This window comes from Lactuca virosa, chromosome 3 (genome assembly GCF_052849685.1).
Source record: "Lactuca virosa cultivar CGN04683 chromosome 3, Lactuca_virosa_CGN04683_v6, whole genome shotgun sequence".
NCBI lineage: Eukaryota > Viridiplantae > Streptophyta > Magnoliopsida > Asterales > Asteraceae > Lactuca > Lactuca virosa.
In genome coordinates this window covers 224,026,327-224,052,617 of record NC_136428.1, presented here as the reverse complement: position 1 = coordinate 224,052,617, position 26,291 = coordinate 224,026,327, and the positions used below count along the sequence as shown (strand labels likewise).

General features: G+C 36.6%; 1 pseudogene; it reads left to right on the top strand.

Annotated features, from left to right (window-relative positions):
- The window catches only part of LOC145164433 (uncharacterized), a 94,754-nt pseudogene extending 69,722 nt beyond the window's left edge, over window positions 1-25,032 (top strand).
- Window positions 25,033-26,291: the final 1,259 nt, after the last annotated feature.

Genomic DNA, 26,291 nt, shown 5'->3' with positions numbered 1-26,291 from the left:
TACCCATGAACTTTCATTTCCATAGGATCCATGGAAAATCCATGCAAGCTTAGCCCAACCTAAATGAACTTGGCCCATTATATATATATATATATATATATATATATATATATATATATATATATATATATATATATATATATATATATATATATATATATATATATATATATAAGAGTCCATATTTAATTAGTTCCTTTTGATCACTAAATTAATTCTTGATCAATACTAATTAAATAATATGATTTCATATTAATATATTATAACTTATAATATATTAATAAATCATCAATATACTATTCTCAAAAGATTATCCATATAAATTGTTTCGGTGAAGTGCAACCCAAATGGACCATGCCGGGTCGGGTCAAGTACATACGAAATATAGTTACGGACTTAGACACCTTATCCAACAGTCTCCCACTTGGATAAGTCTGATAACTATATCTGCAAGTATGAATTCAGGAACCGACCAGCAATCGTAGCTCTTAAAACTCTGTTGAACTATGAAGTGTCATTTTAGATAAGTGATCATATAATCGTCTGTTCTAGATATCAGCCGGACAAATACATGGAACAATGTCATACTTATTGTCCAGCAGTTTGTTTCCCGATTTCCGATTTGTTTGACATAGAACTAAACTGAACACATCAATTTGGTTCTGACCGGGCCCGGTACAGAGGTAAAAAAAAAAATCATCGAGGGGCCCAGATCTCGCTTTTAATCCTCTAAGGACTAAAAGGAACAGTTAAACTTCGACTCATATGCTTGTTCTACTACTTGTTGAATCATACACAAAGGCATGTTTTACAACATCAAGTTACGGATGCGTTTTCGTACAATCAATGCATAAGCAACTCATAGGCAACAACTCATATCTCTAGGTTTGAAGACTTATATGATATTACCGTCTCACGATCACTTGAGATAAATTCCATGAAGTGATACAAGTGAGCGTGGGTTTAATCCAATACTCAGAACTTATGAGCACTCATGAATGTTGTAGCAACTCTTTGCTATGTCTAACACCTTGGACATCTACAAGCCAAATTCATGACAGTCTTGATTCATACTTACTTCCAACATATGACTGACCGTGGAGAGTTTGAATAAAGTAATTTTTCTAGAAGTCAAAACATGCAAAGTTGAAACAATAGTAAACGATTGACACAAGATAGCAACACCTTACTTATAAATAAACAACAACTTTTATTTAATCATCAAATGTCAATTACGTTTTACAAGTTTCAGAAATAGCTATCTAATCTGTAAAACTAATATCGTCCTTCATCCCGATACGCCTCGCATGCTGCAAATGCCTAACCCTAGTCAGTCCCTTCGTGAGGGGATCTGTTGTGTCTTATGAAGTGATATATTCTGTCAATGTGTCTGGATATGCCATGATCTCTCGGTTCCTTCGCTAAGGCAACCGCACTATTGCTGTCATAGAAAATCTCCATGGGCTCGTTTATAGCTGGTAGAACTCCAACGTCTCTGATGAAGTTCCTCAACCATATTGCCTCCTACACCACTTCACTCGCTGCTATGTAATCTGATTCACAAGTCGAATCAGCTACTGTCTCCTACTTGGAACTTTTCCAAGTAATTGCTCCTCCATTCATGGTAAAGACCCAGCCCGACTGAGAGCGGAAATTATCCCTATCAGTCTGAAAGCAAGCGTCACTATACCCCACTACTCTCAAGTCATCACTCCCACCAAGGGTACCTATGTTGAAGAAAGGTTTGGAACCCTATAGAGTCCTCCGCAGGTACTTGAGAATGTTCTTCACCGCAGTGCAGAGAGCCTTGCCAGAATTCCCCTGATATATGTTGACCATGCTCAAAGAAAAGGCCACATCAGGGAGGGTACAATTCATAGCATACATGATCGAGCCAATAACGGAAGCATATGGTAGTCGACTCATCTCAGCTATCTCAGCCTATGTACTCGGGCTCTGAGCCTTGCTGAGTTTGGCATTATGCTGGATCGGTAAGTCACCTTTCTTGGAATTATGCATGTTAAACTTTTTCAACACTTTGTCCACATAGGTGATTTGACTAAGTCCAATTAGTCTTTTACTCCTTTCTCTCAATATCCTTATCCCTAGGATATAGGCAGCTTCTCCAAGGTCCTTCATAGCGAATCACTTCCCAAGCCAGGACTTAACCTCCTACAAAGTTGGGATGTCATTTCCCATGACTAGTATGTCATCCACATACAGTACCAAAAAGCTAACTATACTCCCACTAGCTCTAACATATACACATGACTCATCTTCTCTTCTTGAAAAACCAAACTCTTTAACTTTCTCATCAAAACAAAGATTCCAGCTGCGAGATGCTTGTTTCAATCCATAAATGGATTTCTCAAGCTTGCACACTCTATCAGGGTACTCTGCACTAACAAAACCCTCAGGCTAACTCATGTAAACATCCTCAGCCAACTTTCCATTAAGGAAAGCGGTTTTGACATCCATTTTCCATATTTCATAATCATGAAATGCAGCGATGGCTAGCATAATCCTAATAGACTTACTCTTTGCTACTGGTGAGAAGGTTTCATCATAGTCAAGTCCCTGAGTTTGAGTGAAACCCTTCGCAACCAGTCGCGCCTTATAGGTGTGCACTTTTCCATCCATGTCGGTGTTCTTCTTGAAGATCCACTTGCACCCGACCGTCTTACGGCCCGGTACATTGTCAACCAAGTTCCAAACTTGATTGTCATACATGGACTGTATCTCGCTGTCCATAGCCTCTTTCCATTTAGCAAACTCGAGGCCTGCCATGGCTTCCCTATAGTTGTTAGGTTCATCCAAATTTACCTGTGTACTATCACTGATATATATGTATCTCCTTCCGCAGTAATATGGAAACCATAATAATGCTCAGGTGCATTCCTAACTCTAGTGGAACGTCTCAGAGGTACAGACTCGTCATTTGGTTCAATAGGAGTTTCCTCCTCAGGTTGATTGCTAGGGTTAGAGGCTCCTTCACCACTTGACTCTTAAAGCTCTTCAAGGTCAATTTGCCTCCCACTGTTTCCTTGGCTTATAAATTCTCTTTCTCGAAAGACCCCTCTCCTTGCCACAAACACCACATTCTCATTGGGTCTGTAGAAGAGGTAACCAAAGGATTTATGTGGGTAACCGATGAAAATACACCGCTCACTACGAGGTTCGAGCTGTTAGGAATCGGACCGGGTACACGCAGCGGAAACACACTCTGATACACACTCACAAACTCACAAAATAAAGCAAGAAGAACACAAGGATTTTACGTGGTTCGGATTCGGTGCAAATCCTACATCCACGGGCTGCAACTAGAGATTTTAGTATTATGAGAAGATTACAATTGTGATGAACACACTCTGCACTCTATGTTGTGTTTTTTTGTTTGCTCGATACCTTCTGCATTTATAGGAACTCAAATAATTCCAATGGACAAAAGCAATGGTGGAGAATTAAAAAAAAAAAACAACAAGTATTGATTGCCACTCCTTCTCCAATTTGTCTGCCATTTTATGAGTGGGTCTTCACACCACTAGCAATTATCACCATCCACTAATTTGGCCTCCACCAATTTTCTCCACCAACCAACAATCTCCCACTTGGAGAAAATAACCCAACAATTCTCCAGTAATCTTAAAACAACCAAGTCTTCCAAGCCTCCAGTTCCCAAGAACAAGCTAAACTTAGTCCAATTTCTCTAATTGCAGCCGCCCCTCATCATCATCTAGAAGGGCCAGTTGAAGTTCCCACTAGCTCCAACTCAGTCGTGGCTAATCCCACCACCGACTCATCCTCTGTCTCAACCGGTTTGGACACTCCACCAGATCCAGAGATACACCGAGGACCACTAACACTCTCCAAACATAGCAAAAATCCAACAGGAGAGAATTTTTCAATCTTAGTCTTCAAAACCCAACGGCTCTTTGTAACTTTACCTGAAACACGTCCCGTGCTCCTACTGTCACCAAATTCCCTGAATGGTTTAGACTTTCGAACTCGTTCAGCTAACATCTCTTTGGCTCCAGAGTTCATGTTTGCAAAATGAACTCTCTTAGCACCAGATTTAGCGAACCAGATTTTGTCATGCTTAATCGGGACGGTCATACTTCCCTCAGCAGGTACCTCAACCATATACAATGACCCACACTTCATACCATGAGCAATCACCGAATTACCATTGACCACCCTCTATTTACCACCACCAAACCTTACTTCCAGTCCTTGTTTATCCAGCTGACCAACAGAAATCAATTTCTTTTTCAGCTCCGGAATCACCCTGACATTCTTCAGGTTCCATGTAGTTCCCAATGAAGTAACCAGATCAATATCTCCTATGCCCGTTACTTGAAGCATCTCGTTATTTGCCAACCGTACCTTCCCAAAATCTCCTTCTTTTAGATTCACCATCGTTTCCCCGTTGTCCATGGCGTGAAACGAAGCCCCTGAATCCATGACCCAAGAGTCTACAGAACTTTCCATACTGAGTAACAATGCATCATCCCCAGAAAAATTCTCAGCATCAGCAATGTTCAATTCTTTCTTTGGACATTGACTCTTAACATGTCCCACTTCTTGACAGTTCCAGCATTTCACATTCTTCAAAGTTCTAGAAGAACTTTTTCACCGACTCCCACCGCTCCCACTATTCCTGCTATTCCCTCTACCTCTTCCGACATTTAATAAATCAGAAGAGGAAGATCCACCTTGATTCTTGCGTCTGATATCCTCGCCTAGAACCAAATCTCTAACCCCTTCAAAAGTCATACCACTGGTCCCCACGGAACTCGTAACAGCAGTAACTGTTCCGGACCAGCTATCAGGTAGAGAAGCTAGTAGCAGCGAAGCTTGAGTCTCATTATCAAATTTAATTCCCACAGATGATAATCTGGATAGAATTGAATTTAGATTGTTAATGTGAACCGTAACTGAGCCTTCCTCATTCATCCTTGTAGTGAACAGCTCCTTCATCAAGAACACCTTGTTAGCCGCCGATGGTTTCTGATACATATTTGACAGAGCCTCCATCATACCACGCGTCGTGGTTTCATTCATGATGTTGAAAGCAACACTCTTCGTCAACGACAATGTAATAACCGCCTTGGCTTTCTTGTCCTTTGAGTTCCACGCATCTTCAGCATCTTTTTCCAATTTCTCCGGTTTGTCTCCGAGTACCACGTCCAAGTCTTTCTGACATAGCAATGCTTCTAATTGCATTTTCCACCAGCTAAAATCAGAACCATTGAACCTTTCGATTATAACCTTGCCTTCAGCCATTACAGCAAACAAAAAAAATAAGGTACACTCGTGTGTGACAGAAAAACGATCGTACCCTCCAAAACCTCGCTAACCAGTCTCTGATACCAGTTGTTAGGAATCGGACCGGGTACACGCAGCGGAAAAACACTCTGATACACACTCACAAACTCACAAAATAAAGCAAGAAGAACACAAGGATTTTACGTGGTTCGGATTCGGTGCAAATCCTACATCCACGGGCTGCAACTAGAGATTTTAGTATTATGAGAAGATTACAATTGTGATGAACACACTCTGCACTCTATGTTGTGTTTTTATGTTTGCTCGATACCTTCTGCATTTATAGGAACTCAAATAATTCCAATGGACAAAAGCAATGGTGGAGAATTAAAAAAAAAAACAACAAGTATTGATTGCCACTCCTTCTCCAATTTGTCTGCCATTTTATGAGTGGGTCTTCACACCACTAGCAATTATCACCATCCACTAATTTGGCCTCCACCAATTTTCTCCATTGGGTCTGTAGAAGAGGTAACCAAAGGATTTCTGTGGGTAACCGATGAAAATACACTGCTCACTACGAGGTTCGAGCTTGTCCTAAGTCTCTCGTCTCACGAAAGCTTCGCAACCCCAAATCTTGATGTGGTCTAAATTGGGAACTTTCCCAGTCCACATCTCGTGAGGTTTTTTGGCAACCTTCTTGGTAGGGACTAGATTAAGGATATGGGCGGCAGTCTCTAAGGCATACCCCAAAATGATATTGGTAACGAAGCTCGACTCATCATGGAACGAAGCATGTCCAACAAGGTTCGATTTCGCCTCTCAGCCACACCATTAAGCTGTGGTGTTCTGGGAGGTGTCAATTGTGAAACAAATCCACATTCCTTAACATAGTCAAGGAACTCTGTACTAAGATACTCTCTTCCTCGATCGGATCGGAGCATCTTAATGTTCCTGCCCAGTTGATTCTCCACTTCCTGTTTAAACTCTTTGAACTTTTTAAAGGTTTCTGACTTATGCTTAATTAAGTAGACATAACCATATCTACTGTAATCATCAGTAAAAGTCACATAGAAGCGGTTAGCATCCCTTGTGGCGGTTCTGAAGGGTCCACACACATCTGTGTGTATGAGGTCCAACAAACCTTCACCCCTAGCACAAGTACCAGTGAAGGGTGACTTTGTCATTTTTCCAAGCAAACAAGACTCGCAACTATCATCCGACTTTAAGTCAAATCACTCCAAGACTCCAGCCTTTTGGAGTTGGCCTATGCGCTTCTTTTTGACATGTCTAATACGACAGTGCCACAAGGATGCCTTATCCAAACTAGTGGAACAATCGATATACAACACATTATTTCCTAAATTGTCTACAACCGACACAGTTTCATATACACCATCACAAGGTAATGCTTTAAAATAAAGAACATTATTATAAAAAGCATTAATACCACCACATTCATTATTAAATGAAAAAGTAAACCCTTGTTTGTACAAACCATGAAAAGAAATAATATTTCTCGCCATTTCAGATGAGTAACAACACTTATTCAAATCTAAAACTAACCCACTACTTAGCAACAAAGAATAAACTCCAATCTTGGTGACAGGTGAAGCTTTCCTATTCCCCATGATCAAGTTTATTTTCGCGTGCTCCACATCCTCACTTCTTCTTAGGCCCTACAAATCAGAACATATATGAATACCGCAACCTATATCAAGAACCCAAGAAGTAGTATGTGTTGATCTCTTAGACAATATAGTGTAAATACATGCATGGGTAGGTTTGACCTTCCCATCCTTAACATCTTGCTGGTACTTGGGGTAGTTTCGTTTCCAGTGCCCTTATCATAACAATAGAAGCATTCAGCTTCCTTTAGGTTGGAAGAAGGAGTGACAGAACCACCTTTGGGTCCACTTGAAGAGGAGCCATCAAGATACTTTCCCTTGGTACCCTTCGAAGGGGTCTTCCTCTCCTTCCCTCTACTTCGCCCGATTGCCAGAACAGGGGCAACGGTAAGAGTAGGAGTGGTAACAACCGATTTGCCTTTAAGACCAGTTTCAGCGGTCTTCAAAAGCCCTTGAATTTTGCTAAGTGTGACCTCCTCCTTGTTCATGTGATAGGTCATTTGGAATTGATCATAAGAAGTAGGTAAGGAGTGCAATATGATATCAATAGCCAACTCCTCGGGGAAGTTCACATTCAACTTCAGCAAACGGTCCACAAACCTTTGCATTTTCTGCATGTGGCCCGTGATGGGTTCACCATCCTTCATTTGGGTTGTTATCATGGAAGAGATGATTTCGTACCACTCTTGACGAGCACTCTAATGGTAGCGGTCCATCAGGTCCATGTGCATCTCAAAAGGGTAAAAGTCCTCATAGGACTTCTGGAGTTCAACTTTCATTGTGGCCAACATGATACATGCCACCTTGGTGGCATCTTTCTCATGTTCCCTAAAGTCAGCGATCTCCTGTGGAGTAGCAGTAGACTCATTAATTTCCTTCAGCTACTTGTCGAGGACATATTCCTTGTCCTCGTAACGTATGACCATCCTGATGTTCTTGATCCAATCATTAAAGTTTGAACCATCAAATATGACTCTCCCACAAAGGTTCATGAGAGAGAAGGAGTCGGTAGGGTTTGAGCCAGAAGCAGCATTGTTGGAAGACAACTGAAAAGAAGAAAAACAAATTTAGATTAGATATAGAATCCTTAATAAGACACCCAAATGTAATATTAAGGCTAGGACCCAACACAATACTTCATAACTTGGAAAAGGGATGTCGTAATCTAAACTATGAAATATTTGAAGGTAGGTGAATGACGATTCACCAATTTCCACCATGAAAAATGAAATAAATTATTAGGTTTTAATTGGATTGAAACTCCTAGATCTTTTGAGATTCATTGAACTTCTCAATGGCATGTTTAAATCTCGATTGTGCCCTCTCAAGTTTGTGACTGGGAAGCCGAGGATCACAAACAAGGTGTGAATAACCATGCAAATTAACTTGGTACCCTTAATCTTTATCACCTAATCGATGTGCCGGTTACCCACACACGCTCCACCGATCTATGATAAACATTAAGTCACCCTTTTCCACTCTTACTAGTCCATGTTAGTGTGCCAGTTACCCACACACGCTCCACCAACGACTTGGTAAGGTACAAAGTGTAATTTCATGGGATAGCACCAATTTCACATTTTCCTAAAGTAACTAAAATTGGGAATTTATAAAAGGTTTAGTTACTTTGTATTTATCATTATACTTTTAATGATATTTATAGTCCTTGCCCTACCCTTTTGGCTAACGACCCTCCACCAGTCAAGGAAGCGGTGGGTGAGAGTGGACACCCATTAAGCTGCCATTTTATAGGAAACAACCTTATACCCCCCTTATAGACCGGCTTTGTGAATGAGGCCTACTAACGGTAAGACTGACTTGATCTTATATATATATATATATATATATATATATATATATATATATATATATATATTAAATTATAATACTATAAAGTATAAGGGTTGAATTTTAACTTTTAAAACTCTAGGGTTTGGAATTATAGTGTGTGTGAGACTTTACAAATTCCAAGACTTGAGGGCAAGTTTTGAAACTATTCAAGACTCTTCAACTTCATAATTTATGAGTTTAATGGTCTATTAAAATGAAGACTCTTCATTTTATGTAACCTATGGTTCTTTAATGACTCTTTAAATAAGTGACTTTTGGTAATCCATAACTTGAGGACAAGTTATGGACTCCATCAATAACATTTAGATCAAGAATTACATCATCAAACAATTTGCAAATAATTCCTAGGATCTACTAAAACTCATAAGTATGAACATTCATATCAACAATTTAAAGAATCATATAAACACATATAAAACTTGAAATTTTGATAATAACCATTGTAAATGGATTAGCATAATCATTACCACATCAAAAATAGGTTTTATAAGTCCAAAACAGTTTAGGGTAATGATTCTAGTCCATTTCCAGCAGCAAAACTCGAAAAAATACACACAGGGTCTCTTACTCGTCGAGTGCAAGAACCTACTCGACGAGTAGGATGAATTAACACATGGACTCGTCGAGTCCCCCCATGGAGTCGGCGAGTTCACTGAACAGTGAGCAGAAATTTCGATTTTTCAAGCAGTTTGCATCAAGTATAATGAAAACAAGCCTAGGCTCTGATACCACTGATGGATTTTGAGCATTCTAACACTCCTATGGTGTACATGTAACCCTAGAAACCTTGGATCTATGTTTTCTCTATTATACATGTAAATTTGATTTCCAAGGTTCTCAACCTAACTAGCATGTTATAGGGTACTTGTAATATAAAAACTTTAGTAGAATAACATACATTTTTCTTGTGGTTGATTGCTTGGAGTCTTGAGAGCCTAGCACCAATAACGTGGATGCCTCAAGTGGAGTCCTAAATCACCAAAACACCTTTGGAAGACTTGAGATAATAGTATGCACCAAGTAGAAATCGGTCCACCCTTTGTACTCACACACTAGTGTCATTTCATGTGCCAAAGACCTCTTTATATAGTATGGAGGATTAGGGTTACATCCATGTAAACCCTAATACCCATGACCTTTCAATTCTTTATGATCCATGGGTTAAAAACTCCATGGACTATCCATGCAAGCTTAGCCCAACCTAAATGAACTTGGCCCATTATATATATATATATATATATATATATATATATATATATATATATATATATATATATATATATATATATATATATATATATATATATATATATATATATATATATATATATATATATATATATATATATATATATATATGAGTCCATATTTAATTAGTTCTTTTTGATCACTAAATTAATTCTTGATAAACACTAATTAAATAATATGGTTTCATATTAATATATTATAACTTATAATATATTAATAAATCATAAATATACTATCCTCAAAAGATTATCCATATAAATTGTTTCGGTGAAGTGCAACCCAAATGGACCATGTCGGGTCGGATCAAGTACATACCAAATATAGTTACGGAATTAGACACCTTATCCAACATAAGGTTCATCCCACACGTAATATTTTGCATCACTTTTTAATTTATCTTTTTCAGCACGTGTAAAAGTGTCGAGATACCTTTCGTGACCAAAAAGTTAACGATATCGGCATACCAAGGAATAGATTGAGTAAGGGAAAAGAGATGCTCATCTGGAAACTCGTCCCGCAACGAGAAAGGAGTCTTATTTGAAGTGATTCGGCTTAGATGATCGGCAACAATGTTTTCGCATCCACTCTTGTCCCAAATTTCCAAATCAAATTCTTGCAATAGTAGGATCCAACGGATGAGTCTTGGCTTTGCATCTTTCTCCGGCATCAAGTACTTTAGGGCTGCATGATCCGAATACACATTAACTTTGGTACCAAGTAGATTTTGCCTAAACTTCTCAAAAGCGAGCACTATGGCCAATAGCTCTTTCTCCATAGTAGAGTAGTTTCTTTGAGCGTTGTCTAGTTTCCTAGATGCATAGTAGATCACATTGGAGGATCTTACATTCTTTTAACCCAAAACGGAGCCTATATCATAGTTGCTTGCATCACATATGATCTCAAAGGGGAGATCCCAATTTGGTGCTTGCATGATAGGAGCGGATGTAAGCAACTCTTTGAGCTTGTCAAAACCTTCTTTGCACGCCTCATTAAACTCGAAATCAACATCCTTTTGCAAGAGTTGGCACATTGGTCTTGTTATATTTGAAAAGTCCTTGATGAATCTTCGGTAGAACCCTGCATGAACTAAAAAAGAACGAACTTCCCGAACACAAGTCGGGTAAGGTAAGCTTTGAATAACATCAATTTTAGCCTTATCTACCTCGATTCCTTTCTTTGACACAATGTGACCCAAAATAAGACCTTGACTCACCATAAAATGACATTTATCAAAATTTAGAACCAAATTCGTTTCAATGCATCTTTTCAAAATTATGATGAGATTGGTCAAACATTGTTGTAACGAGTTTCCATATACCGTAAAGTCATCTATAAAAACTTCAATTATGTTTTCAACATATTTCGAGAAGATACTAACCATAAAACGTTGGAAAGTGGTCAGGGCGTTACACAATCCAAATGGCATTCTCCGATATGCAAAAGTGCCAAATGGACATGTGAAGGTTGTCTTTTCTTCGTCTTCCGGTGCCACCGGGATTTGGTGAAAACTGGAATACCCGTTTAGAAAACAATAATAAGATTTCCCAGACAACCTTTCTAACATTTGGTCAATGAAATTTAATGGAAAATGATCTTTTCTTATGCTTGCATTGAGTTTGTGGTAGTCAATACATACTCTCCACCCGTTTTGCACACGGGTGGGGACCATCATACCTTTGTTGTTCTCGACCACCGTGATTCCCCTCTTCTTCGGTACCACTTGTACCAGGATCACCCACTTAGTATCCGAGATTGGATAAATCATTCCCGCATCAAGAAGCTTCAATATTTCTTTCTTCACAACTTCCATCATAGGCGGATTTAAACTTCTTTGTGCATCTCGGCTTGGCTTTCATTCATCCTCCATCATACAAGTGGAGGGACTCAATCCTTTTATATTTGCAATCGTCCAACCTATTGCTTCTTTATGTTCCTTAAACACCTTGAGGAGTTGCTCTTCTTCAAAATCGGTTAAGTGAGTTGAAATGATAACCGGAAGAGTCTCGTTCTTTCCTAAGTTCGCATACTTCAAGCGTTGAGGTAGTACCTTCAATTCCAATTATGGTGGTTGAACAAGTTGTTGGATTAGATGTCTAAGCCCATACCTATTATTGGTATGTATTCGACCCGACTTGGCATGGTCCATTTGGGTTTCATGGAATCGGAACGATTTGGATAGACTTTTGTGAGAAAAGGATATTTATGATTTATTAATATATTATAAGTTCTAATATATTAATATGAAATCATATTATTTAATTAGTATTGATCAAGAATTAATTTGTAATTAATTTTGTGATCAAAAGACACTAATTAAATATATGGGGATTGATTGTGTAAATCATTCATTCTTATATATGTGGGCTTATGATCCATAGTTCTTCATGTTAGATACACAATAACCATAACATCATAGACTATATATATTCCATTTCATTTGTAATTTTCATTAGTTTATATTCTGCGAGTGTTACCGAAATCATTTATCAATTTTTTCAGAAGTGCTTAACTTGTTTTGTTGCATTCCCAACAATTTGCTATTAATTACTTCTCCCACTTTACTTATATAAATCATCACATTCTTACCGCGACTTTTAACTTCTCCCTCACAAATGGATCCACCTGCAGATCATCAAAACCCCATAGATGACCTCAATTGGTTTCAGTACTTTGATCATCAAGATCTTTTCAGGTATATATAAACGTCACTCATTACACCATCTTACGCACAGAAAAGTGATTTTGTCGACATTGATCAAAACATGGTTTGGATTTGTAGTGATCAAAAAGAGTCTTTCATCGTGTTGGATTTGATTATCTTGAGTTTTTTTGGATTTTTGCAGTGGTGACATGCTCAACCATCATGATTACGAGTTGTCGGAAAAATTGCATGAAGTGCTCGATCAGAACGTTTCCACAGTACTTAACAAAGATCAAAACATCATTTCTAGAAATGAGTTTCACGATCTTGATCCCCTTGAAGATATAAGCTTATGGGATTGTTGGGAGGATGGTAATTTACCATTGGTTAGTTTCAGTGAAGACTGTAAATCCGGTGGTGAGGCTACATGTAGTTCTAGTGCTGCCACCACTGATCACGGTGGCCGGAAGGTGGCAAAGAGATTGAGACCACTGCAGTTTGAAGAGATAGAGAAGTACTTTGAGATGCCGATAATCATGGCAGCAAAGGAACTAGGGATAAGTTTAACAGTGTTGAAGAAAAGATGCAGGGAGCTAAACATAAACAGATGGCCTCATAGAAAACTTAAGAGCCTTCAATCCCTCATTGAAAATGCCAAGGTAAATTATGATAATAACCTTCTATACATTACTCATGCACTTGTTAACCAAAGTGCTTTTGGTATTTTCTAAAATTTTAATTGTTAGTTTCTTTATAACTAAACATAGGTCCTAGGCATATGCCACATCAAATCAATTGATTTACTACGATCTCCTGATTTATATTTATATAAACTTAACTCATTGTAAATTTTGTGAACTCACATGAAAAATATATTGCATCTACCTTAAAAAAAAATTTAGGAGTTGGGATTAAAGGAGGAGATGGAGACGTTAGAAGGGCACAAGAAGATGATGGAGAAATTGCCAGGTATGGAATTGACAGAAAGAACAAAGAAGCTTAGGCAAGCTTGCTTCAAAGCTATTTATAAGAAGAGAGGACTTAACAATCCTTAGCCATTTTGTTATAATTAGTGGATTTTAATCTACATTGTATGTGTTTTTCTCTTGATAGTTTGATACCCTTTTTAGTTTCATTTTATGTATTTGTCTATTGATTTTTAATGTAGAAAATTTTGTATAATTTGGGTATTATAGTTTGTATTATGTATTTAGCCATATTCTAGATTGCCGACACGACTACACCGACGACTCTATACCAGAGGTCTATATAAATAGACTTATGAATTTAGTAGGAATAACTTGATTATAATCTTGTGATTTGTTCCATGTCTGATCCACTCCTAAGATTCACTTGACATGCCCCCAGTTATGTGTAATTAAAATTTTATTAGACTGTTGATCCTAATGAGTCTACCCTAAGTCCACAACCAAACAAGGAACAGGTCCTAAGGCGGACTCACCATTTCTAGGTCAATCATTTCTTAATTACACATAACTTCGAGGTACACCTAAAGAATCTTAGAGTTACCAGTTGTAAATTGTTTGTAATACAAAGTAGTGAGATTCAATGAAATAAAATACATGCCTATTTCATTGATAAACCTTTTAGTAAATATCCTTATCATTTATATACACATGTATAATTTCGCACTTTAGTGAACTATTCTTGGTGTTTCTGTTAACGTCTTGGAGACGGAGTTATGGTAGTGGGTAGAAGTAGGTTTTGTACGGGCGTTAAAATTTTACACATCATGTTGCTCGTGCGAAAATAGGGATAGAAGAGATAATTAATAGACGCCTAATACTATAATTACTTATAGGGGTGATCCTTATTAATTACGTCTATAATCACGTAGTGCATATCAGTTATACATAATTTGAGATAGAATAGACTTTCGAATAAATGACTCTACTCTAAGTCCACAACCAAACAAGGAACAGGAAGTAGAGCAATAGTCATAGATTTTGAGTCTATAATATCTTTAATTATGTATAACCTTGGCGTATGCACTCAGTTATCATAGGCCTACTAATAGAGGTCTTTAGTTTTCACATAAGTTGGTTATAGTATCACCAAATACTCCTATAGTATTTTTAGGTGTTTAGATTCGATTCTTAAAGTATTCCCTGTAGGGTGTAGTTAGGTTGTTAGATTTGTTGCCCATTATGACTATCCCCCAGTATATGCAAGTCACTCCTCGGACAGATATAGTTGATCAGGCTATATCCTTCCCAGACTTGATTTACATATACCAAGGCATACCCATAATGTACAACTCCTCTTCTTTTACTTTATGTTCTTCTAGTTATGACAGTATGTGAGCATGTATGCATGTATTTATACTTTTAATAAGAAACCATTCATTTTCTAAAAGTATATTTATTTGAAAAATGCACAAATCAGAGACTATTAGTCCCAATTGTGTTTATAGTTTGTATATCTTATGTGGTTTGATATACTTAATTCACTATAAACTGTGCTCTGATACTAATCTGTCACACCCCCAAACCAAGGATGGCGGAAATGTCCGGGGGTGGAGGACTTCATGTATATTATCATAACAACAATTGTAATAGTAATTGAAGCAAACACAACCAACATATATATAATTGAAAAAGTTACATCATTGTATGAATTACATGTTTACGAATCAATTACAATATGTTGACAAAATATGAAATAGTAGACGCCTTAGCGTCCCATCCTCAAAAGCACTTGATTACCTGTTTAATGATTTCCTGAGAATACAAGTTGTTTGAAAAAGTGTCAACACAAAGGTTGGTGAGTTCATAAGCTTTTGTTTGGTATTATTAAAAGCCTTTCGTTTGTAAAAGTGGTATTTGTTTTAGAAAAATCCAATATTTTCCTTAAAATGTATATGTAGTCTTAAATCCACAGACCGAAATGTACAAGTAACTTTTCTTACTTATAATAAATAATGTAAGTTTAAATCGACGTAAACTCATTTAATTTTAATGAAGTTCCCGTAAATTCCAATATTCATTAATACTTTGTGTGAGTTTATTATAACCTTTTCTTGTAAAAGTAGTGTTCGTTCCAGAAAATCCAATATTTTCCTTAATGTGTAAATGTAGTCTTAAAACCCAAAGACCGAAATGTACAAGTAGTGTTCGTTCCTTATAGTAAAACAATGCAAGTTTAAATCGACATAAACTCGTTTGATTTTTGTGAAATCCCCGTAAATTCTATGTTTGTTAATACCACATGTGAGTTATTATAACCATGCTATGACCTAGTTGGCCTGAAACGACGTTCTTCAGGCGTCGGAAATGTTATGACATTTGTCACCCCAGACCTATCGGTCTAACTGTTGCATGCAGTTTAGGTGTGGGTTTGTCAAACCCAATATAGATCTATACACAACTATCACGCTCTCCCTCAAGGAGACTCTGGTTACAATACAGGACTTAATGGTAATTTGAAGTAAATGTCTCACAAAGTCATTAACGAATTTACGTGTAGTGTAATGAAAACTTGGTACCGTATGGCCGTACCTTGCTTAATGAAAATATCCTTTGTATAAATGTACCCTTTTTAAATGTATGTGTTATGTAATGTTTCATAAAGTCATTAACGGAATTACGTGTTATGAAAACTTGGTACCGTATGGCCGTACCTTGCTTAATGAAAATATCATTTGTATAAATGTACCCTTTTTAAATGTATGTGTTATGTAATGTTTCATAAAGTCATTAACGGAATTACGTGTTATGAAAACTTGGTACCGTATGGCCGTACCTTGCTTAATGAAAATATCATTTGTATAAATGTACCCTTTTTAAATGTATGTATTATGTAATGTATCATAAACTATACCTATTATAGTTTATCAACCAAGGGTAGTACGTTGTAATGTATGCAAACTATATTCAAAATAGTTTATTAAATGTTTGAATGTATCGGTTGTACTTTGATTATAATCACTTGTTATTCTTTATATTTTATATGTCCAAATCCATTTGTAAACTGATGTGTGTCTAAATATTAAGATAAAATGTCATATATTGAAATAACATATAATCACAAAAAGATATACACCTTGCTCAACATGTTACAAGGTGAAATGAAATTGACAGCAGCTTTTTGTTGAATACAGTTTCTGTTACTGTTCTTAGAAAATTTATAGAAAAATCATCAAAGCTCCAAATCCAAATCCGCAAATTCTGAGAGTTTGGAATATGAGTCTAGTTTGTTCGTAAATTTTATCATGATTTTTAGTGATTTCTAACAGAGGTGAAAATGTTCATAATCACAGACTGGTCCGGGTTTGCCTCTGAAATGATAGGCAGTTTTGTAAAAATCACCATAAATTGTAGAAAAATCATATGAAGATGTGCAAGTAGCCATTTTAAAGCTAAGAGTTTGAACTACTTGCACCTGGAACAGTTTTGAAAACTAAAATATTTAAGTTGACCAAAACAGTCCGTGATCGAAGTTCATCTTTTCTGATGTAATCTGATAGAAAAAGTTTAATTGTGTTCTTGATGATTTTACTTGTATTCCCCCCTTAAAACTTAAGAAAAACATGTAAATGTAGGGGTATGAACTCACCCTATGTGGTTTCAGTAGATGAAAGTAAGAGAGAGGAAGTGTTCAACCCAAGAACACTAAGAAGATGTCTTGATGATTCGAGAATCTAACACCAAATAAGATGGAATTTGTGTAAGATATCAATGATTTGAGTAGAATGGAGTGTAATAATTATATGAATGATGAAGATACTTACTAATTGAAGAAAGAAATCCCTGGAGAAAGCCTTGAAGTTCTTGAAGTTGAGAGAAAAGATGAGAGAATTTTGGAGAGTGTTCTTTGGTTGCTAAGTGTAGAATGAAAGAAGTTAATGAGAATGAGGAGAGATGACCAATTCTCCAGCTCTTAGAACGTGGGAAGAGCTGGAGATTGGGTGTAAAGGTCCACTAAGGTGACAAGGGGTAGTGGGAAAGAGTGGCTAATCATAGAGTGAGGTGGTGGTGGTTTGCTTTTGCCATAAATTAAGGAAAAGGAAATATTCCCTCAATAATTAGTTCAACCACTAATTCTTTTAATATATTTTTATAAAAACCCTGGAGATTTATATATTTTGGGGCCTTAGTTTATAAAATAAAGTTTTGGGTGAAAATCCCACGTTAAAATAATGAAAAACGGAGTTAAAACGAAGTCGTAGTCGAAAAACCGATAAAAAGGGGCCGTCTGCGAGACCTCTCGGATGGGGGCCGAGACTTCGGACCCTCGCATGCGAGGCTGCTGTCTGATGGCTTCGGATTCGGTCTCCTGAGAGGCTTCAGCTTCGGTCCTGATGAGAGGCTTCGGATCCGAGGCCTCGGATGAGAGGCTTCGGTCCTGAAGTTTCCGTTTTGGGTCCTTAAGGCTATTTTACCCGTTTTTACCCCGTTTCAAGTGGTTTTTGACCCGGTTAAGGGTCGGGATGACCCAATGATTCCAAAAAGTTATGGGAACTTTTGAGAGAGATTTGGGAGAGATTTCAAATAGAAAGAGATAGAGTGAAAACGATTTAGAGAGGTTTCGTTTGTGATTAATTTGAGTGTCCGGCTTCATAACGCAAGGTTCGTAAACCCCGTTAAACCGTGTTTTAGTGTCGTACACACTCCCAATGAGTGTGCAATAATGTTTTATCGTTTTGGTTCGTTGTTTAGCACTGTTAAGGCTAAGGAAAATCAAACACATGAACTTTCCAAATGATGATTTCTCATTAAAATAGCGAATTGTATAGTGATTACATAACGTAAACCCTAACATACAAGGGTTATTGGAGTTGACCGGTTTGACTTGTTGACTTTGTTTGACTTTGACTTGACCGAAATTTGACGGTTGTCACAATCTCTTTCTCCTCCATATTCTTCTTTGAAGTTGCGAGTCCGGAGGGGAATGGTGTTTGAGTGGCTATTGGTGTCACTAGAGGAATAGTCTTCTTTGGAACTCCGGCTTGTGTGGAAGTTTTGACAATAAGATCCTTAATGGGAGTGATCTCAATTTCTTCCTCCTCTCCCTTTGACTTTTTCTTGGAACTATTCTCTCTGGTTTGTTTACCACTTCTCAAAGTCACTACATTGACATTTGGGTTCTTTTCGGTTTCAGAAGGTAGTTCGCCACGGGACTCCAACTTGCTTATAGATGTAAATATATCTCCCATTTGTGCTTTAAGGTTGGAGATACTTGTCCTTGTTTCTTTTTGGAATTGTTGGGTACTCATGGCTAGAGATTTAACAATGTCTTCAAGAGACATCCCAGAGCTACTTGGTTGGGATTTAGAAGGTTGTTGGTGATGTGGAGGGTGTGGTTTGGCTTAATAGTGAGGTTGTGGGTGTTGGTAATGAGGTTGTTGTGGTGGGTAGGAAGGTCTAACCAATGCATTTTAAGGCAATGGTCTTGGGTTGTACCTCATATTGGGATTTGGCTTCCAACTTGAATTGTAAGCATTTTGGTTACCAGATGGCTTGTTGTGGTAATGTTGGAATTCTCCTGGGGCATTCACGTGTTCCGCATCTTCTTGGAGAATGGGGCACATATCCATAGGATGTCCCATTGTTGCATATATGCCACAAACCATCACTTGTGGAGTTTGTCCCATGGCTAACTTTTGAACAATGGATGTTAAATCTTTGATTTGAGACTCTAGGTTCGATGTCCCCACTTCATTGACTTTGTGTTGTGTGTCTCTCTTCATGTCTTGGCGCGAGCCAAAGTGTTGTGAATTTGCGGCTATGGTGTTGAAGAGTTGTGTTGTTTGTTGTGGAGTTTTGTTAAATACATATCCACTGCTTGAGGCATCAACTAGTCTTCTCTCCATTGGTAATAACCCCTCATAGAAGTGTTGAATGAGGAGTTGTTCTGGAATTTGATGTTGTGGACAACTATAGCATAAGTTGTTGAACCTCTCCTAATAATCATGGAAAGTCTCATTTTAACTTTGGCGGATTCAACAAATCTCATTTCTAAGACTTGAGACTCTTGAAGCGGGATAGAACTTGTCAAGAAAATCTCTTGTCGTGTTGGTCCATGAGTTGATTGACCCCGGTGGAAGATAGAATAACCAATCCTTTGCTCTATCGGCCAATGAAAAGGGGAATGCCCTTAATTTGATTTGGTCATCGGTTGACCCTTGTGGCTTCATACTAGTGCAAATAATATGGAACATCTTCAAGTGCTTATGAGGGTCTTCATTCTCCAATCCATGAAAAGTTGGAAGGTGATGAACTAAACTTGACTTCAATTCTGAACCTCCTTCCAAAACAGGGTAATTGACACCGGTTGGAGTTTAGGTAACATCGGTTTCCATCATTTGCCTCAAGGTTCTTTCGGGAGCTTCTCCGCCGTCCCCCATTGCAATTGGTTCTATGATGGGTAGATTTTGTTGTGTTTCAGGAATTTTTTGGTGAGGGTCGGGGCTAGAATTGGGTTCGGTGTCACTAGAGGAAGCGGTTTTAACCTCTGGGTCCCTGTGAGGATTCGAAGTTTGACCACGTTCTGTTCGTTTTCCTTCGCTAAACGCCTTGCTTCTTTTTCAATTTCCGGGTTATAAATCAAAGCACATGTATGTTGAGATCTGCGCATAGAGAAACAAATTGATTAAAAATAAACCAATCCCCGACAACGGCGCCAAAATTTGGTGGTTGTCGAGGTCAACAAAATAAATACACTAAATTTTACACACTAAAATAGTGTATAGTGGTAAAGGGATCGTATCCATGGGGATTGGTTGAATTTAAATCTCTATGTAAATCACTTGTTCAAGTACTTATAAAACAAGAGTAAAAGTAAAATGGGGGGGGGGGGTATTAAATATTTTTGATTGCTTGAGAAAATTAAAACTAAGGTAGAATGTAAATATGACAAGTAAACAAGTAGATGATTTGATCAAATTCAATGAAGTAAAGTTGGTTGATTTTCGGGTACACCACATGGATGACATAGTTGACTTATCATTAGACTAAATGGAACAACACTTCTGAATTAATTTATCTTGGCTATAGCAATTCATAAGCACAAATTACCTCAACTCTTCATTGTTATTAAAATGGTTGGAGGAGCTCTTAACACATTCCCTTAATTAAAGTCACAAAATCAATGAAGCATATAATCTTGTGAAAATCATTTAGCTTTAAGTTCTAAGAGTTACCAAGTCTAAAAGATAATCAAATGCTTACATTATCATTATGGAGGAAACATTTCCATGGTTTAAATGAAATGAAAACAAACATAGAAACCATTTGTTGCTTACTAATTTGAGGGTCCATTACTTAACCAAGAAATTAGTCAACTTCATCGAAGCTCATGTTCAAGGATAAATAAACACAAGAAGATGTTTGACTAGAAAACATTTCCATAAACTTCAAACACAAGATAACATAAGTCTTCAAAACAACCAATCATCCATGGGCTAAACCCTAATCAACCAAAATATAAGTCTAGCCAAGCATGGCCAAAATAAAAGAAATACAAGATAGTTTAGAGGTACCAAACATGATTCAACTTGCAAAGATGAAAGAAAATTACTGGATCCAAAATCTGGACAAAAGCACCCCACCAACGTTCCTAAAGTAGAAAGGGGCCAATTTTTGGATCCAAAAGCTGGCCAAAAGCACCCCACCAACCTTCCTAAAGTATAAATTCATGTCAAAAACTCGGATCCTTCACAGCACGATCCACGCGGACCGTTTGTGGATCCACGCGGACCGCGTGGGTCTCGCTGAATGGGTCCCTTGGTCCATTTAATTAGCACACCAACCCAATCTTCTCATTAATGTTTCAACCCATATGCATAAATTCTTAAGAGCCCAATTATGCCTTCCAAAGCCTTCAAAGATGCTCCAATGCTCCTTTAATCTTCCATAGCTCGAATCCTCATCGTCTCGTCATCATTCTCGTCCAAAAATTAAGTCCAACTCGATTTCTTGTTTATGTTGACACCAAGCCCAATCGCACCACTTCAAGTCCACAAGCAAATCGCAAGCCTCCAAAAGTCCCGCACTCCTTCCATACCTCTATTGACGAATAGTCTTCGGTAAATCCTGCAATTAAGCTCAAAAGACAGGAACGCACCTGATAAAGAAGAAAAATAACAAAAAGAGAAAATATGCATGAAGATTAACTAAAATAGGAGAGTTTTAACTAAAAATAAACTATGAAAAGAAGTAATAAAATGAAGCTATCAAATCACCCCAAGCTTGAACCTTACTTGTTGTCAAGTAAGACAAGACTAAAATGAACTTGGGATGAACTATCCTAAAAAGGAAAAAGAATGAACATCTTAGGCAGAAATTCACGACAACGCCCTTAAAATAAAAACATATAATCCATCTTTAGAGATAAGAACCGCTTTAAGGGACGAGCCTTTGTTACCTTTCTAGCAAGGGATACATGTTTAAATGTATAAAGAAACACTACAAACAAACTTTAAAGTCTAAGGGTATTTGGGGATCATATAAGAAATTATTGGTGAATCTACTTGAGTCATCAACACCGAGATCATATTTAGAAAACTATGCTCAACTGCAATCATTATTGGAAGACTGTCCAAGTATATATATATATATATATATATATATATATATATATATATATATATATATATATATATATATATATATATATATATATATATATATATATATCAATCACACGAGATGCTTTCAATTATTTTTTCGGTTTATGAATTGTATGCTTACTTTATGAATTACTTTGTTACATATTTAGTTTATGAATTATTAGTTATTTATATGAATAATTAAAGTTTATATCATTATGGACAAACAAAGTTTATATCATTATGAATAATTACATTGTATATCATTATGAATTATTCCATATTTCCTCATCGATTAATTTTTTTTATTTTCCAGTTCCTTTCGATTATCTCAATCAAACTTGGTTGGATAAATACAAGGAAATTATTGTATCTTTATGAACAAATAGAGTTTTACACTTCGGCAACCACATGAATACTAGAGTCGAGAGTCAACATGCTAGATTTAAAAACTACTTGGATTCAAATCACTCCAAGTTGCACAGATTTTTTGAGTATATTGACAAGACAGTTGAATCACAATACACAGCCAAGAAAGGAACCCTTGAAAAAAGCAGAATCCAAGAGAAGCATTTCCACACCATAGGCATTTTCAAAAGCTTATTATGTAAAGTTTCACAACATGTTTTACAAAAAAATTGTTCCACGGATTAGATCGACCAAATTTTCAAAATATAACTGATGCCAACTGTGGGTGTAAACTACGTCGTACTTATGGGTTTGCTTGTGCCCATGAAATTTTAGTTTATTACAATATGAGACAAAAAATACCCTTGGAGTCAATTGGTTTTTTTAGGAGACTTGAAGTAGAGAAAGTCGTGCCAGTCACTCGATATGATGAATCGACTTTTGATGGTGAAGCGGACCTTTTAAAGAAAAGCTACAATAATCAGTCAAACAATGTGAAGTCTAATTATCTTTAAAAAGTGATGAATATATGGAAGTCATCACCTACTATGGCTTCTGAGCCTGTTGTTCGTACAAATACATGTGGACGTCCACGTGCGAGTACAAAACCATCACAAGAAAAACCTCCAGTTCTGCCAAGTCAAGATCCTCGTAGACGTAGTTTTTCTACGTATGCACTACATTATTTTGGGTCTATTATGTTTGATTTAAACCAACAACTGGAACCGAAGAGGCACAATATGCATTCATTTGGAGAATCTTCAATGTTCAACTAGGAACCAACATATCAAAGACCATACTTCGACCATGCACTTATGGATGATATTTCAAGTGAATTTCAAACATATGTGTCAAACATACAAAATATAGAACGAAATGGACATTGTGGATTTCGGGCAGTATATGTTGCTCTTGGTTATAGTGAAGACTATTGGCATCAAATTTGGACGGACTTATAAGGAGAGTTATTGATTCACATTGATGATTACAAAGTGGTTTTTTGCAAATGCCATAAATACCATTAGTAAGTCGTTGAATTTCTATGGAACACCCGGTATTCGAAAATATTGGATGATTATGCGTGACAGTGGTATTCTAATTGCTAATAAGTATGGTGTTATTGTTCATTTCTTAAACAAGCTCGAATCTTCAACGTCTTTCCCACTTTGGAGTGGTCCACAAGATTCCCCAAATCAACCAATTATAAATATCGCCCTCCTTAACGGTTTTCATTATGATAAGGTTGATTTACAAGAGGGTCATCTAATGGCTAATGTTTATTGGATATGGAATATGCACAAATCAACATGCTCTACTGGATGGCAAACATTGTATCATGCTCAATTGAATGCTTACGTTCCACCATATAGACCATGCAATAATCATCGTCCTGAAAGAGTTAATGTATCAAATAATTAGTAAATGTAATTTTTAATTTGTTTAATAATAACATTGTATGCTTACGTTGTATCACGCTCAATCGAATGTAAAATTTTAATTTTTTTAAAGTTTAATCTTTTTTTAATAATGACATTGTATGTTTAATAATAATGTTGTAGTGATAATCTTTAGAAATTGTTCATTTTTTAAGGGTAAAATTTTAAATTCATAATTTTGTTTTAATATTTGTAATCATCTCTAATTCTCTATTAATTACAAAATAAATTTAATTTGTAGTTGACATTGATCCATATGATGAAACTCCTAAATAAAAAAAAGGTAGCATTAAGATCATTCATTTAATGTCGTTAAAAAAATCATTTTTTTAATTCGATAAAAAATGTAGTGTCCAAACAATTTAAAAGGAAAAAGAAAAAAAAAGAAAGATTTTAATTTGATTAATATTATGTAATAATAACAAAAACAACAAAAAACAAAGACAAATAAACAAAAAATATAAAAAACAAAGAAAAGACAAACATATAAGGAAAAAGACAAAAAAAAAAGGGTACATTGGAGAATCCGAGAGATATATAGAAAAATTCCCTTATTTGTTATGTTAATGTCTCTTATTAATTTATAGTATATTGGTGAACTTGGATTCAACTTTGAAATTTACAGAAATGATGAACTTACTATTGCTGAACTCAAAAAGTAGTGATTATTCTCATTCGATTTGATTTTATTTTTTTGTTTTAATTTTACTTTTTTTATTGTTTAAGCAATATTTTTTTATATAGGAAAATTCCTAGAGGAATTCTTATATCTCCTGGAGTAGGTAACCTCACAACTATGTATATTTTTTAAAGTATTTAAGTTCATAATATTAAATATTATAAATTCAAGTTTTTAAAGGTGCACCACAAGATTCAGGAATATTATTACAAACAATATTGAAACTTGGACCTGATATACCATTATTTGGTGTATCCATGGGATTACAATGCATTGGTGAAACTTTTGGAGGAGAGTTTTTTTTTTAACAATAACTAGAAAAGTATCCCACACATTGCGTGGGATGGAAGGTGTTCGATTAGAAAATAATTGCACACAATATGAAATTGTGATTGATTCGTTATTCAACAGATAACCTACAGTGAGAAAAGTTGTCCATAACCAATGGTTTGAAAACTTGAATCTTCATAATATTTAGAGTGTCCTACAACAAAAAAGTCCCAATACATAGTTTATTGAAGCCATAAATAGAAGATACAATATGTGAGGTTTTCCATCAACAAACCGATTGAAAATTCTAACTAAGTTGTTATTATCGGTAAACATTAGAGCATAGAGATTAAGTACGTTGCTATTTTTTGCACTATAAGAAAACAAAGGGTGAGTGGACAACCAACTAGTTAGAAACCAAAATATTTTGGTGTGTGTGAGTGTAAGAGAGAGAGAGAGAGAGAGAGAGAGAGAGTGAGTGATGACATAGATACCTATACCATAAAGTGATGACACGATTTTTAAGATTCCCACTGTGATCATTTGAAAATGAACGGGCAAGGCCAAAATCTGCTAGCTTCAAATTTCCTTCATTGTCTATTAGAAGGTTAGAACTTGCAGAAAAATTAGCCATAAGAACTTAAACCAAAATAATAATAAACAAAATTCCTTTTTTCCTGAATTTCTAACTAAAAACAGGTAAGCACTTTATGTAAAGTCCACCCTTATATTTATTTACATCTACAAATGATATTCGTTAACATTAAACATAAATGGAGTAATATAGGTCAATACATATCAATGGAAGGCAAACGGGCAACAAGCTGCACCGCTTGCCCTTTCTGGATGGCAAAACTAATTCTTTTAAAAACAACATTTTTGGATCTAGGAGATATAACATTAGAATGCATGACCCGTTGGACTCTGTTGAGGACCTCCACCGTCACTGGTGCGAGAAAACCAAATATATCAAATGCAAAAGCTACAAACACATGTTGATTTTCTATACATGCATTCTCGTGCTTGGCCACTTTGCACGTAGCGGCTTTCAAAGCGGCATGCCCTGCTATGAAACCCCCGCTCCTCAAACCGAAGAAAGGAGAGACCACACTAAGATCCACACATGCGTGCTTCCCTCCTACCCATCCAAAGACCAAAATGTCAGCCGGTCTAAGTGTGGATTTTCCATCCTGCAGGTCCGTGAAAAAGTTCATTGCGCTTCTTTTTTCGCAGAAATACCAGCACACCGACAAGCATCAAAGAGAACATCCCTAACCACATCATGTCTGTACTTGAA